The sequence below is a fragment of the Schistocerca americana genome, chromosome X (genome assembly GCF_021461395.2).
Source record: "Schistocerca americana isolate TAMUIC-IGC-003095 chromosome X, iqSchAmer2.1, whole genome shotgun sequence".
Taxonomy (NCBI): Eukaryota; Metazoa; Arthropoda; class Insecta; order Orthoptera; family Acrididae; genus Schistocerca; species Schistocerca americana.
This window is the reverse complement of record NC_060130.1, coordinates 269,710,212-269,723,502: the sequence shown is the minus strand read 5'-3', so window position 1 is coordinate 269,723,502 and position 13,291 is coordinate 269,710,212. Positions and strand designations below refer to the sequence as shown.

Genomic DNA, 13,291 nt, shown 5'->3' with positions numbered 1-13,291 from the left:
GAAGGGACAGAGTATTTAAAAAAATAATTTTTGGTATTAGGCTGTGTCATTGTAAAACACTAAAGCAATCAAATTGTCAACATTTTGATTGACTTGCTGTGGTCCTTATCAGGGCAGACAGAGATTAGTTTGGGGTCTGCATTTTGGAAATGTTCTGCAAATAATCATATCTGCATTGAATGCATGACAATATCCAAACCACCACCTCGTCGAAGAAATGGCATAATTTCCAATGAAAAGCTTGTATTGCAATTCTGTACCCCAAATTCTAGAAGGGAGCAAGTTCACCAAACACAGACTCCATTTTGACAGTCATCACCTTGGCCAAACTGGAAAGACCCCCCACCCCTTTCAGCCCTCATGCAGTTTGACACTGCATCTGCAGTGGGGAACAGGAGATAGCCAAACACCATACCACCCCCAAGTTTCCAGATGCCTTTCCTCTCCCTCCATTCCCATCAGAATAAGCAACCACTTATAAACACTGTTGTCACAGATTAAGGTAGGTGCATTTTAGTGTTTGTGTTGTTGTGTGAGCAAAACTGCATTCTTAAACTGGAAAAAGAGCAACACTTAGAAAGCTGCTGGTGTCTCTCTGTTGTTATCTGTACCCTTTCATCACCTTCCTGTGTGTGTGGCTACCTTCCTCATTTTTATTTTTTTTCTGCATGCTTCCATACAAACCCTAATCTCCCCTCTGTCACCTTGATGACTTTTATGCAAAATACATTACAGTAAGAGTAATGTTTCATAGCCCATCTAAAGTACTGGCTCTTGAATTTATCCAAGTCTATTTCATAAAAAGAACAGTTTCTTTCTCCCAACAATCCCTATTTATATTTCCTGGCCATTTATGTTACACTTACATATGGACTAAAATGTGTGGCTGTGAATATATTGACAAATCTTTGAATTTCTGAGACCTCCTTTGGCAGGCAAATTTGATGACTCATAATGTATGTTGTTGTTGTTGTTGTTGTTGTTATGGTCTTCAGTCCTGAGAGTGGTTTGATGCAGCTCTCCATGCTACTCTATCCTGTGCAAGCTTCTTCAGCTCCCAGTACCAAATGCAACCTACATCCTTCTGAATCTGCTTAGTGTATTGATCTCTTGGTCTCCCTCTACGATTTTTACCCTCCAGGCTGCCCTCCAATGCTAAATTTGTGGTCCCTTGATGCCTCAAAACATGTCCTACCAAAGTATGTTATAACTTATAAAATACCAGACAATTTGATACACATCCAAATAATTAATAGACTCTTAGTTATTGGTTACGAAAATTTCTAAAGCCATTTTTCAAACATTCACGTCTCTTCCAAGTGTTGCATGTCTACACTGCTGGACATCAAAATTTCACACTGTGAATGCAATATCCAACTAAAGTCAAAGTGGCATGAAGTGTACTACATGATTGGATATGGAAACAATTAGCATTTCAGCAGGGTCACACGAAGTATCTAGGATTAAACCCATCTACATTCTGTATCTAATAAAAGATTACGGAGTGGGTTTCTTAATTGGAAATTACATAGTAATGTTGGCTGTTCATGAGAAGATAAAGTTATACCTGTTGTAAGAGAAAGGGACACCTACCAGCACATGTCAAAATTTGAAAGCAACAGGACTGTAACCTACTGAGATGACAGTTTGTCATTCTGCACTATTGCAGCTCAGATCAGTCAGGAGCCCATGACTGTTGTGCAAATACTGAATCAGTTGGTTGAGGAAGACCACATTCAACGTCATCACCATCACTATATTTTAACAGCCCTATGCAGCCAGCATCTGAGAGGACAGATGTATTGTTCACTCATCTGTGCAGAATTACACAGCCAAATTAAATACTCTGAGTCAGGAAATAGTGATGTTTTGCAGCAAAACAAAATCCATCCAGACAACCACAGACCATTAGGACAGTGATCATTGTTGCACATTCCCTCAACTCATAGCAGTGGGAGGTGGCTGACAGCAGTGGGTCAGACAACAACAACAGAATCAGGAGTGGCCCATTGTCATCAGATGAGTCCTGGTTCCGTGTCCATTATCACAATGGTCATATCCATATGTGGAGGCTGCAAAGAGAATGAACATTACCAAATTGCATTTATCATCATTATATGGGCCCATCACATAGTATGATCATATAGGGTTCTATTGAGTACACAACACAATCACTTCTGGGTCGCCTACACAGCAATTTGGATGGCAGTTGTTAGATTTCTCATGTGTTAAGGTGGATGACTGTACCCTTCCTTCAGGATATCAATGCTGATATCTTTCAACAAGATAACAAACGACTGCACATTACCTTCATTGTCCTGACCTACCACAGTACAGATGATGGTCAAATGTTACACTGGCCAATATGATCTCCATATCTCTCACCCAATGAAAACATCTGCTTTTGGGTTGTCAAAAGATTGGCATTCCACCACTTGCCATCAACTGTGATTGATGAACTCTGGCAGGTAATTATGATGCGCCTATATTTGTCATCCAAGCTCAGGTTGACTCAGTGCCCAGCTGGGTTTGAGCCACTGTTGCTGCCAGAGGAGACAGCTCTCTCTACTAAATGCTGCACCACCTATCTCCTAAAATCTTCAACAAATGTAATTGTGTAAATTATCTTCCTACTCTATTTTCTATATGTACAATTAGTAACATTTTGTTATCTGCATTCCTTCCTGATGTTGTAGTTTTAATGACCAGAAGTGTATTTCATGAAATGTATTTTTCATTCTGATGGTCGTGGTTTCAGAATATGCTAACAAAATAATGGCATTTACACTATTTTATTTATTAAAATTTGGTTGTACGTCCTGTACTTCCACCAACATGAATGTTTTATACTAAAATTAAACTGAGATTCAAGAGTGTTTCGATCCGTAGTTTAGGTAGCAGTATGATTACAAAATTTGTTATACCTTATGCCTTAACATTGTTTATTTCATTAGGGTGCTCCAAAAGGAACAAACAGAAATGTTCACAACTGTAATTTACATAACAATTAGTAATTATTGGCAAAATTTCTCTTTAAAATGAACTACTGCCACATCAGTTTAGATGTATGACTGGTTTGGAATAGTGTCAAAAGACTGAAGGTTCATAGTCTGGGCAAGGCAAAATTAAGAATTGAGAACAGGGAGATGAATGAAGTAAAAACTGATTTTTGGGAGACTCAGTATAATTACTACAAAACACAATGTAAGTTGCACTGATTTTTTCTGTGTCATCAACAAAGGTTTCATTTAACTACACACAAAATATTAATAATAATATTTATTCAACATCGAATAATCAATTACAATCCCTAGAAATAATACAGTTTCAGGACATTATACAGCTTATTCTTCTGAATACGTCAGTTTATAAATTACAAACTAAAGATTTGTTTGTATTAATAAATTTTACATTTTGATGGATTTTACATTTGGTAGTATACAATCACGATATTACAAATACTGTTTTTATCAACATTATATTAGTTGTAGGTTACTTAAAACTATGAGCTTGACATACTTATGAAGCACTTTTCATACGGATATAATACTTGTCTAGGGAATAAAAAGGGTTTTCAATTAGAATTCTTTTTAGCTGATCTTTTAATTTGTTAGTAGGAAAGGCTGTGAGACTTTTTGGTAGGGCACTGGCTAGCTTCAGCCCAGCATGAAGTGCATTTTTTTCATATAAAGCTGTTCTGTGGCTATTTACATGGTATCTGAACTTTTGCCTTGTATCATACTGGTGCAGGTCACAGTTGAAATTTGGATTTATTGTTTTCACAAGCAATATAACTTTCAATATTTATACACCTATAATGGTAAGCACACCTAATTTTGGGAACAGATTCCGACATGATTCTCGAGGTTTGGCACCACAAATAATTCTGATAACTTTTTTCTGTAGTATTAATAATGTACTTAGGTTGGCTTGAGTTGTTGCACCCTATATTTCTACAGCATAGTTTAAGTTTGATGAGAATAGGGCATGATAAGCAGTTTTTAGTACACACATGCCCTTACAATATTTGCTAATCATAGTTACAGCAAACACGTTCTTCGACAGCTTACATGCTAAGGAATCAATATGCATGTCCCATTTGAGGCTGTCCTGGATTGTAATTCCCAAGAACTTTGTCCATTTTTCCTTTTTTACAATGTCATTTCCTACAGATAATTTCATGTCAAATTCTATTTCTTTCCTTGTGTTAAATTCCATCATTGCAGTCTTTGAAGCACTTACATTTAGATGGCTTTCATTAAAATACTTGACTATTTCATTAGTTACACTGTTGCACTGTACCTCCAGACTCTCATAGTCTTTGTGTTTACACACAATTGATGTGTCATCTGCATACAATATTTTTATACAGTTAAGAGAACAATACTGTATATCATTAACATAAATCAAGAAAAGAAGGGGTTCCAAGACAGAACCTTGGGGCACTCCATATTTGATATCAGTAATTTTAGATTTGTAAGACCCACTGTTTGTTTTAAGCAAGACAAATTGTTTTCTATTGCTCATATACAATTTTATTAGCTCATAGCCAGTTCCTCTGATACCCAGGTTCCACAGCTTGTCAAGTAATATGGTGATGTTGACGCAATCAAAAGCTTTTTCTAGATCAAGGAACAGTCCAGTTACATACTCCTTGTTCTCTATGGCCATTATTATTTTGTCTATTAATTGTGTTGCTGCTACTGATGTTGACTTGTTTTTCATAAAGCCATTCTGATTTTCAAATATTAAATTGTGTTGACTCAGGAATGTCATTAGTCTAGTATAAATAACTTTCTCAACTACCTTAGAAAATGCAGGTAAGATTGAGATGGGGTGTAGTTTTCAATTTTAGATTTATCACCTTTCTTGTGAGTCGGGGTTACTTGTGCTGTCTTTAGACTATCTGGGAAACAACCTGATGCAATTACATTGTTTATTGCTGTGGCCATGGCATCAGATATGTTGTCTATGCATCTTTTCAGTGTACTGATAGACAATCCATCATAGCCTGCTGATTTTGTATTTTTTAATGACATTACTATGTTTTTCACTTCCCTGTTATTGGCTGGGGCCAAGTATATGGTTTGTTTGATTGGAATGCCCCTATATCTATGCTGAAGATTCTTAAAATGGTCATTGACAGATTTTCCAGCAGAAGAAAAGTACTCATTAAAAACATTTGCAATCTGACATTGACATTTCATGATGTGCCATTTATGGTTTATAGTAAAATCACTTGTTGATCTGTCCTTACAATTGTTATGAATATTTTCCTGTTCCATTACGTTTTTATCCACCACATCAAGTGATAAATAGTGTGTACTTGTACATTCTGTAAATAGAAAGCATACAAATATGAAGCTAAGCCAAATCAGATTGAAAGTGGTAAATAAAGAAAATATAAAGTTATTGGCTGTGGTATTCCTTTCAGTTTATGCAGCTTTAAATTAACAGTCATGAAGTTTCATTATTGAAAATAGAAATACTCATATATTCAGCAGAGTCATGGACAAGTTTTAAGAGAACACATTAAACCTATAAATACAAATGTAAAATTACTACACTCCTGGAAATTGAAATAAGAACACCGTGAATTCATTGTCCCAGGAAGGGGAAACTTTATTGACACATTCCTGGGGTCAGATACATCACATGATCACACTGACAGAACCACAGGCACATAGACACAGGCAACAGACCATGCACAATGTCGGCACTAGTACAGTGTATATCCACCTTTCGCAGCAATGCAGGCTGCTATTCTCCCATGGAGACGATCGTAGAGATGCTGGATGTAGTCCTGTGGAACGGCTTGCCATGCCATTTCCACCTGGCGCCTCAGTTGGACCAGCGTTCGTGCTGGACGTGCAGACCGCGTGAGACGACGCTTCATCCAGTCCCAAACATGCTCAGTGGGGGACAGATCCGGAGATCTTGCTGGCCAGGGTAGTTGACTTACACCTTCTAGAGCACGTTGGGTGGCACGGGATACATGCGGACGTGCATTGTCCTGTTGGAACAGCAAGTTCCCTTGCTGGTCTAGGAATGGTAGAACGATGGGATCGATGACGGTTTGGGTGTACCGTGCACTATTCAGTGTCCCCTCGACGATCACCAGTAATGTACGGCCAGTGTAGGAGATCGCTCCCCACACCATGATGCCGGGTGTTGGCCCTGTGTGCCTCGGTCGTATGCAGTCCTGATTGTGGCGCTCACCTGCACGGCGCCAAACACACATACGACCACCATTGGCACCAAGGCAGAAGCGACTCTCATCCCTGAAGACGACACATCTCCATTCGTCCCTCCATTCACGCCTGTCGCGACACCACTGGAGGCGGGCTGCACGATGTTGGGGCGTGAGCGGAAGATGGCCTAACGGTGTGCGGGACCGTAGCCCAGCTTCATGGAGACGGTTGCGAATGGTCCTCGCTGATACCCCAGGAGCAACAGTGTCCCTAATTTGCTGGGAAGTGGCGGTGCGGTCCCCTACGGCACTGCGTAGGATCCTACGGTCTTGGCGTGCATCCGTGCATCGCTGCGGTCCGGTCCCAGGTCGACGGGCACGTGCACCTTCCGCCGACCACTGGCGACAACATCGATGTACTGTGGAGACCTCACACCCCACGTGTTGAGCAATTCGGCGGTACGTCCACCCGGCCTCCCGCATGCCCACTATATGCCCTCGCTCAAAGTCCGTCAACTGCACATACGGTTCACGTCCACACTGTCGCGGCATGCTACCAGTGTTAAAGACTGCGATGGAGCTCCGTATGCCACGGCAAACTGGCTGACACTGACGGCGGCGGTGCACAAATGCTGCGCAGCTAGCGCCATTCGACGGCCAACACCGCGGTTCCTGGTGTGTCCGCTGTGCCGTGCGTGTGATCATTGCTTGTACAGCCCTCTCGCAGTGTCCGGAGCAAGTATGGTGGGTCTGACACACCGGTGTCAATGTGTTCTTTTTTCCATTTCCAGGAGTGTATTAAGCATAGGTAAAAGTTTGTCTTCTGTTTGTAGATAAGTAGCTCAAAGCTAAAGACACTTTGTTTTACGTATTTAATTACACAGAAGAAGATATAATGACCACTGACACTTTCAGAGTGACATGTGCAGCACATATGTTAACAATATAGTACACAAAAATCACAGGGAAAAAGCAAAGAGAACAATAAACACAAAACAGAGCTCTAGTACAGTATATTGTTTTCCCCTAAAGACACATAACATACTGGCTGCAATAAAACACTGCCAACAAACTTTAAAGGAGGTGCTTAAAAATGTTATTAGGAAGGCAAAGTATGTGGTATGCAAATAGAATAGCTAATTCACAGGATAAAATTAAAACCATATGGTCAGTTGTGAAGGAAGTGTCTGGTCAGCAGCACAAGGTTGATGATACAAAGTCAGTTCGCAGTAAAAATATTTCTGTTACTAGTGAATCAGATATATGTACAGTATTTAACAATCATTTTCTGAGCATTGCTGGTGAATTCAATAAAAATTTAGTGTCTACAGGGAATCATATAGCTTTCTTGGCAAATGCCTTCCCAAGATTTATGTCTGAAATACTCCTCTGTGATACAGGCAAGGGGGAGATTGAGTCATTAATTAAATCACTGAACACTAAGGACTCTGATTGTTATGATGGAGTGTCTAGCATAATATTAAAGTGCTGTGCTGCACACGTTAGCCCTGTATCTAGCCATATTTGCAATTTTTCCTTTAGGAAAGGTCAGTTTCCTGAGTGGTTAAAGTACTCAGCAGTAAAGTGGCTTCATAAAAGTGGAGAAATGGATAATGTAGATCATTTTAGACCTATCTCTATGCCATCAGTGTTTGCAAAAGCAATTGAAAAGGCTGTGTATGTAAGGATAATTGATCATTTTATATCACATGATTTGCTATCAAATGCACAGTTCGGCTTTAGAAGTCGTTTAACAATTGAAAATTCTATATTCTCCTTTCTCTGCGAGGTACTGGATGGGTTAAACAAAAGGTTTTGAATGTTTGGCATATTTTTTTTTATTTAACTAATGCATTTGATTGTGTTGATCACAAAATATTGCTCCAGAAGTTGGACCATTACGGAATACGAGGTGTAGCTCACAATTGGTTTACCTCTTATTTTAGCAACAGGCAACAAAAGGTCATTATTCACAATGTTGATAATGGCTGTGATGTGGGGTCTGAGTTGGGTACTGTCAAGTGGGGGGTGCCCCAGGGATCAGTGTTGGGGTCACTCCTGTTCCTTATTTATATAAATGATATGGTCTCTAGTGTTACGGGTAACTCTAAAATATTTCTGTTTGCTGATGACACTAGCTTGGTAGTAGAGGATGTTGTGGGCAACACTGGCTCAGTTTCAAATAGTGCAGTACATGACCTAAGTTCATGGCTTGTAGAAAATAAACTAACGCTAAATGACAGTAAGACTCAGTTCTTACAGTTTCTAACACACAACACAACTAAACCTGACCTTTTAATTTCACAGAACTAGCATATGATTAGTGAAACTGAACAGTTCAAATTTCTAGGTGTTCAGATAGATAGTAAGCTGTCGTAGAAAGCCCACATTCAGGATCTTGTTCAAAGACTTAATACTGCCATTTTTGCTATTCGAATGGTATCTGAAGTGAGTGATTGTTCGACACGAAAATTAGTCTACTTTGCTTATTTTCATTCGCTTATGTTGTATGGTATTATATTTTGGTGTAACTCTTCCCATTCTAAAAGGATATTTTTGGCTCAGAAATGGGCAGTTCGGGCAATAAGTGGTGTAAGTTCAAAAACCTCTTGCCGACCCCTGTTCACGAGTCTGGGTATTTTGACATTGGCCTCTCAATATATATATTCCTTACTGTCATTTCTTGTTAACAATATTAGCTTATTCCCAAGCATATGCAGCTTTCACTCAGTTAATACTCGGCAGAAATCAAACCTACATTTGGATCGGACTTCCTTAACTCTTGTGCAGAAAGGTGTGAGATATACTGCTGCATCCATTTTCAATAAGCTACCACTTGAATTCAAAAACTTTAGCAGTAATCCACATGCTTTCAAATCGAAACTGAAGAGTTTCCTCATGGGTCACTCCTTCTAGTCTGTTGAGGAGTTCCTTGAAAAATTCAGCTGATTCTTATTGTATTGTTGATTGCATTTACTTAAACTTATGGACTGACATTTTTTGAGTTCATAAATATTTATTTTTATCTGTTATTACTTTTATGTTGTAATTTCATGTACTGAAATTTCCCATGACCTTGGAGATTTACTCCTTAATTTGGTCCCACGGAACTTGACGTGTAAATAAATAAATAAATGAATAATAAACTGACAAACAGGAACCTAAATGCTGAACATCATCTACTGACAGTATAGAATGTTGAAATTATAAGGGAAAATGCCTGCCCTTAGGTGATCTCTTCAGATGGATCACAGATAGAACTTCTAACAATGACCCTGACAGAATTAAGAACATTTGATGGTGTCAAATTTGTCAACACCTATGACACCTACAATGCTTATGACTTGTCAGCACATAAACTCACACTTAGGCCTACTGCTGAAGTGGTAGCCTAATTTTGACACTCTTTAGCATTGATGGATGACACTTCAAGACCTAAGTTCCTAACTTTAGTTTGTTCAAGACACACCCTACAGCATCTCAAAAGTTTGTGGGTGTCATTTTTTCACACTCTGCTGAACTATTATTCCCAATATCCCACCTCATTTCTACAGAAGAGGATATGAGTGGACACTGACACTTTCAGATTGTCATGTTGAACACAGAGATTAACAATATGGAATACAAAAACCTTACAAAAAAGCAAAGAGAATAATAAGCAGCAGACAGATCTCCACAACTCCATATTACATCCTATGAGAGGTGTGAGTAGTAGAACTATCCTTTCCAAAACCCAATCTCAGTTCCATAGATTGCTAACTATATTACAGATTTGAACGCCCCTAATTCTTCTTACAGCTTAACAAAGTTTTGCTTGGATTACAATTTTGTAAAGATATCAGCAAATTGATTCTTTGTGACAACATACTTAACATTTCCTTACCTTTCCAAACATAGATTTCAATCCAATACATTTTTAATGCCTTTTTCCCAACCTATTATACTCTTTATGCCCAGGGGCAATACAAAATTTATTGTTTTTATGTGTCATAAGTTCCTTATTTTTCAGAATATTCACAGCATCCAATTAGTTTATATGCCATAAATTTTCTGCAATACTTCTTGCAAGCAATAAAAACTTTGCCTCTATAGAAGACAATGCCACAGCACTTTGTTTTCTAGGTACCAGCCTATTGTCTTGCCAAACAGCTTTTTCTCATTTTTACTGCATTCCATAAACTAATGTACTTTTTATGAAGTACAGTGTGCTGGTTTATTTAAACATATCCAAAATATTTTTATATCTACATCCTGTGGATCATTCTGATATAGAGTAAAATACACACACTAAAAAAACTTTTGCATCACCCCGGTTTCCAGAACTCCTGAAGACAGACATTGATTGTGGATATTGTATCACAGACACAGCCCCTTTGACTGTTCAGAGATATCACTAAACCTGCCCAAAGATTTAAACAACCACGCATGAGCAGCACCTATTAGACGTAGGGGGTCCGACAGCCCATCAGTTCCAGTCATTCCATCAGGAAGGAGGTATACGGCTCATGTCGTCTGTAGTTCAACCATGTAGATGGTCAATACCATGATTTGATCACATCTGCATTGTTACTTTGTGCCAGGAAGGGCTCTCAACAAGGGAAGTGTCCAGGCATCTCGGAGTGAACCAAAGCGATGTTGTTCAGATATGGAGATACAGAGAGACAGGAACTGTCGATGACATGCCTCGCTCAGGCCGCCCAAGGGCTACTACTGCAGTGGATGGCCGCTACCTATGGATTAAGGCTTGGCATAACCCTGACAGCAATGCTACCATGCTGAATAATGCTTTTCGTGCAGCCACAGGACGTCGTGCTATGACTCAAACTTCTAACAATGCTGCATGATGCGCAACTTCACTCCCGACATCCATGGCAAGATCCATCTTTGCAACCATGACACCATGCAGCGTGGTACAGATGGGCCCAACAACATGCCGAATGGACCACTCAGGATTGGCATCAAATTCTCTTCACTGATGAGTGTCACATATGCCTTCAACCAGACCATCATCTAGGAGACATGTTTGGCAGCAACCTGGTCCGGCTGAACACCTTAGACATACTTTCCAGCAAGTGCAGCAAGGTGGAGGTTGCCTGCTGTTTTGGGGTGGCATTATGTGGAGCTGATGTACGCCACTGGTGGTAATGGAAAGCTCCATAATGGCGGTACGATGCATGAAAGCCATCTTCCAACCATATCAGCAGCATATTTGCAAGGCATTCGTCTTCATGGACAACAATTCGTGCTCCCATCATGCACATCTTGTGAATGACTTCCTTCAGGATAACGATATCACTCGACTAGAGCGGCCAGCATGTTCTCCAGACATGAACTCTATCAAACATGACTGGGATGGATTGAAAAGGACTGTTTGCGGATGATGTGACCCACCAATCATTCTGACGTATCTATGCCAAATTGCCGTTGAGGAGTGGGACAATCTGGACCAACAGTGCCTTGATGAGCTTGTGCATGCATCAATGCAAGAGGACGTGGTACTGGGTATTAGAGGTACCAGTGTGTACAGCAATCTGTATCACCATCTCTGAAGGTCTCACTGTATGATGGTACAACATCCAATGTGTGGCTTTCATGAACAATAAAAAGGGCGGAAATGATGTTTATGTTGATCACTATTCCAATTTTCTGTACAAGTTCCAGAACTCTTGGAACTGAGGTGACACAAAACTTTTTTTGATGTGTGTAGTTTAAGAGCACAGATTAAATCAGGTAGTATGGTTATCTAACATCTACATTTAAATGTACATATATATTCCATAAGTCATTTTACGGTGAGTGACAGAGAGCACTTTATGTACCATTGTCCTCTTCCAGTTGGCAATCCTCCATATGAGATCTCTTTAATTTTACAAATGAAATGACACAATTTCAGAGACTTTACTTGTCTCATACAGATATGATTTTCTGTATATATACTGAAGTGGTGACTGAAAATTTGTACCAAGGCTGGGAATCGAACCCGTGTCTTCTGCTTACCAGACAGGTGTGTTAGCCACTATGCTACCCTAGCACAGCAGCTCACGCAACTGCACGAATTACCCTGGAATGCTCCTCTTCTATCCAAATTCTCACTGCCATACCAATCTACTTTAAAGTCCCCTTACACATGTACAGAACTTCTGAGTCTCTCCATGTTCTCAAATAGCACCAATCTACTTTAAAGTCCCCTCACACATGTACAGAACTTCTGAGGCTCTCCATGTTCTCAAATAGCACCTCAGCATCAGATGTAAATGAGGGATGCAGTCTGAAACCCAGGTGCAGGTAATTATACAAATGAAATTACAGAATTTCAAAGACTTTACTTTTCTGTTCATGTGTAAGTGGGAATTTAAAGCAGACAGGGGACCCTGGTTTGATTCCCAACCTGGGTACAAATTTTTACTCACTGCTTCAGTCTATGTACATAAAATCATATCCGGAAGAGACCAGTATATTCTCTGAAACTGTGTCACTTCATTTGTAAAATGAGTTTCCAGCAGGATCCCCCATTTATGTTCAATGCTGAGGTGCTTTTCCAGCACATGGAGAGCCTCATCTGCCTAGTAGGAAGGAGACCTGGATTCAATTCCCAGCCTCAATACAAATTTTCCCTCACCACTTCAGTCTAAATACATAAAATCTTTAATTTTAGTTTTATGGTCTTTGAATGAGATTTATGTGGAAGGAAACAATATGATGGTTAGCTCTTCTAGAAACATATGCTCTCATAATTTTAACAATACATCACACCATGATGAACAACATCTCTTTTGTAGTCTCTGCTACTGAAAATGGATGAGCACTTCCATAAAGCTTTCATGTTTACTAAGACAATTCAGCATTTCTCTGTTATATCATTCAGTTCTACATGGTGAAGATCACAGACTGAAGAGCAGTACTCAAGTATCAGAATTTTGTAAGCTACATTCTTCATGGGTGGACTGTGGTTTTGAAGGATTCTTTCAACAAATCTCAGTCTAGCATCTGCTTTTCCAAAGGTAGTGTTATGTGGCTGCGCCCCTTTAAATTGCCAAGAATACACAGTCATAGGCTATATGGAGTGCATATGAATATTTGCAGTGATTATTTGATGCATGT

The 13,291-nt window shown here is 39.5% G+C and overlaps 1 protein-coding gene across 3 annotated transcripts in view; it reads right to left on the bottom strand.

Moving 5' to 3' along the window:
- Positions 1–13,291, bottom strand: part of LOC124556763 (protein ROP) — a 148,880-nt gene that overhangs the window by 3,603 nt on the left and 131,986 nt on the right. Inside the window, exon 13 of one of the 3 annotated variants that reach the window (XM_047130772.1) lies at positions 5,317–5,335. The exons of 1 other annotated variant lie outside the window; for it this stretch is intronic. The gene's annotated coding sequence lies outside the window, so the exon portion shown is untranslated. Of the gene's footprint in view, positions 1–5,316; positions 5,336–13,291 lie in introns of those variants that run through there. One more of the 3 variants, XR_006968685.1, reaches the window with a different exon arrangement.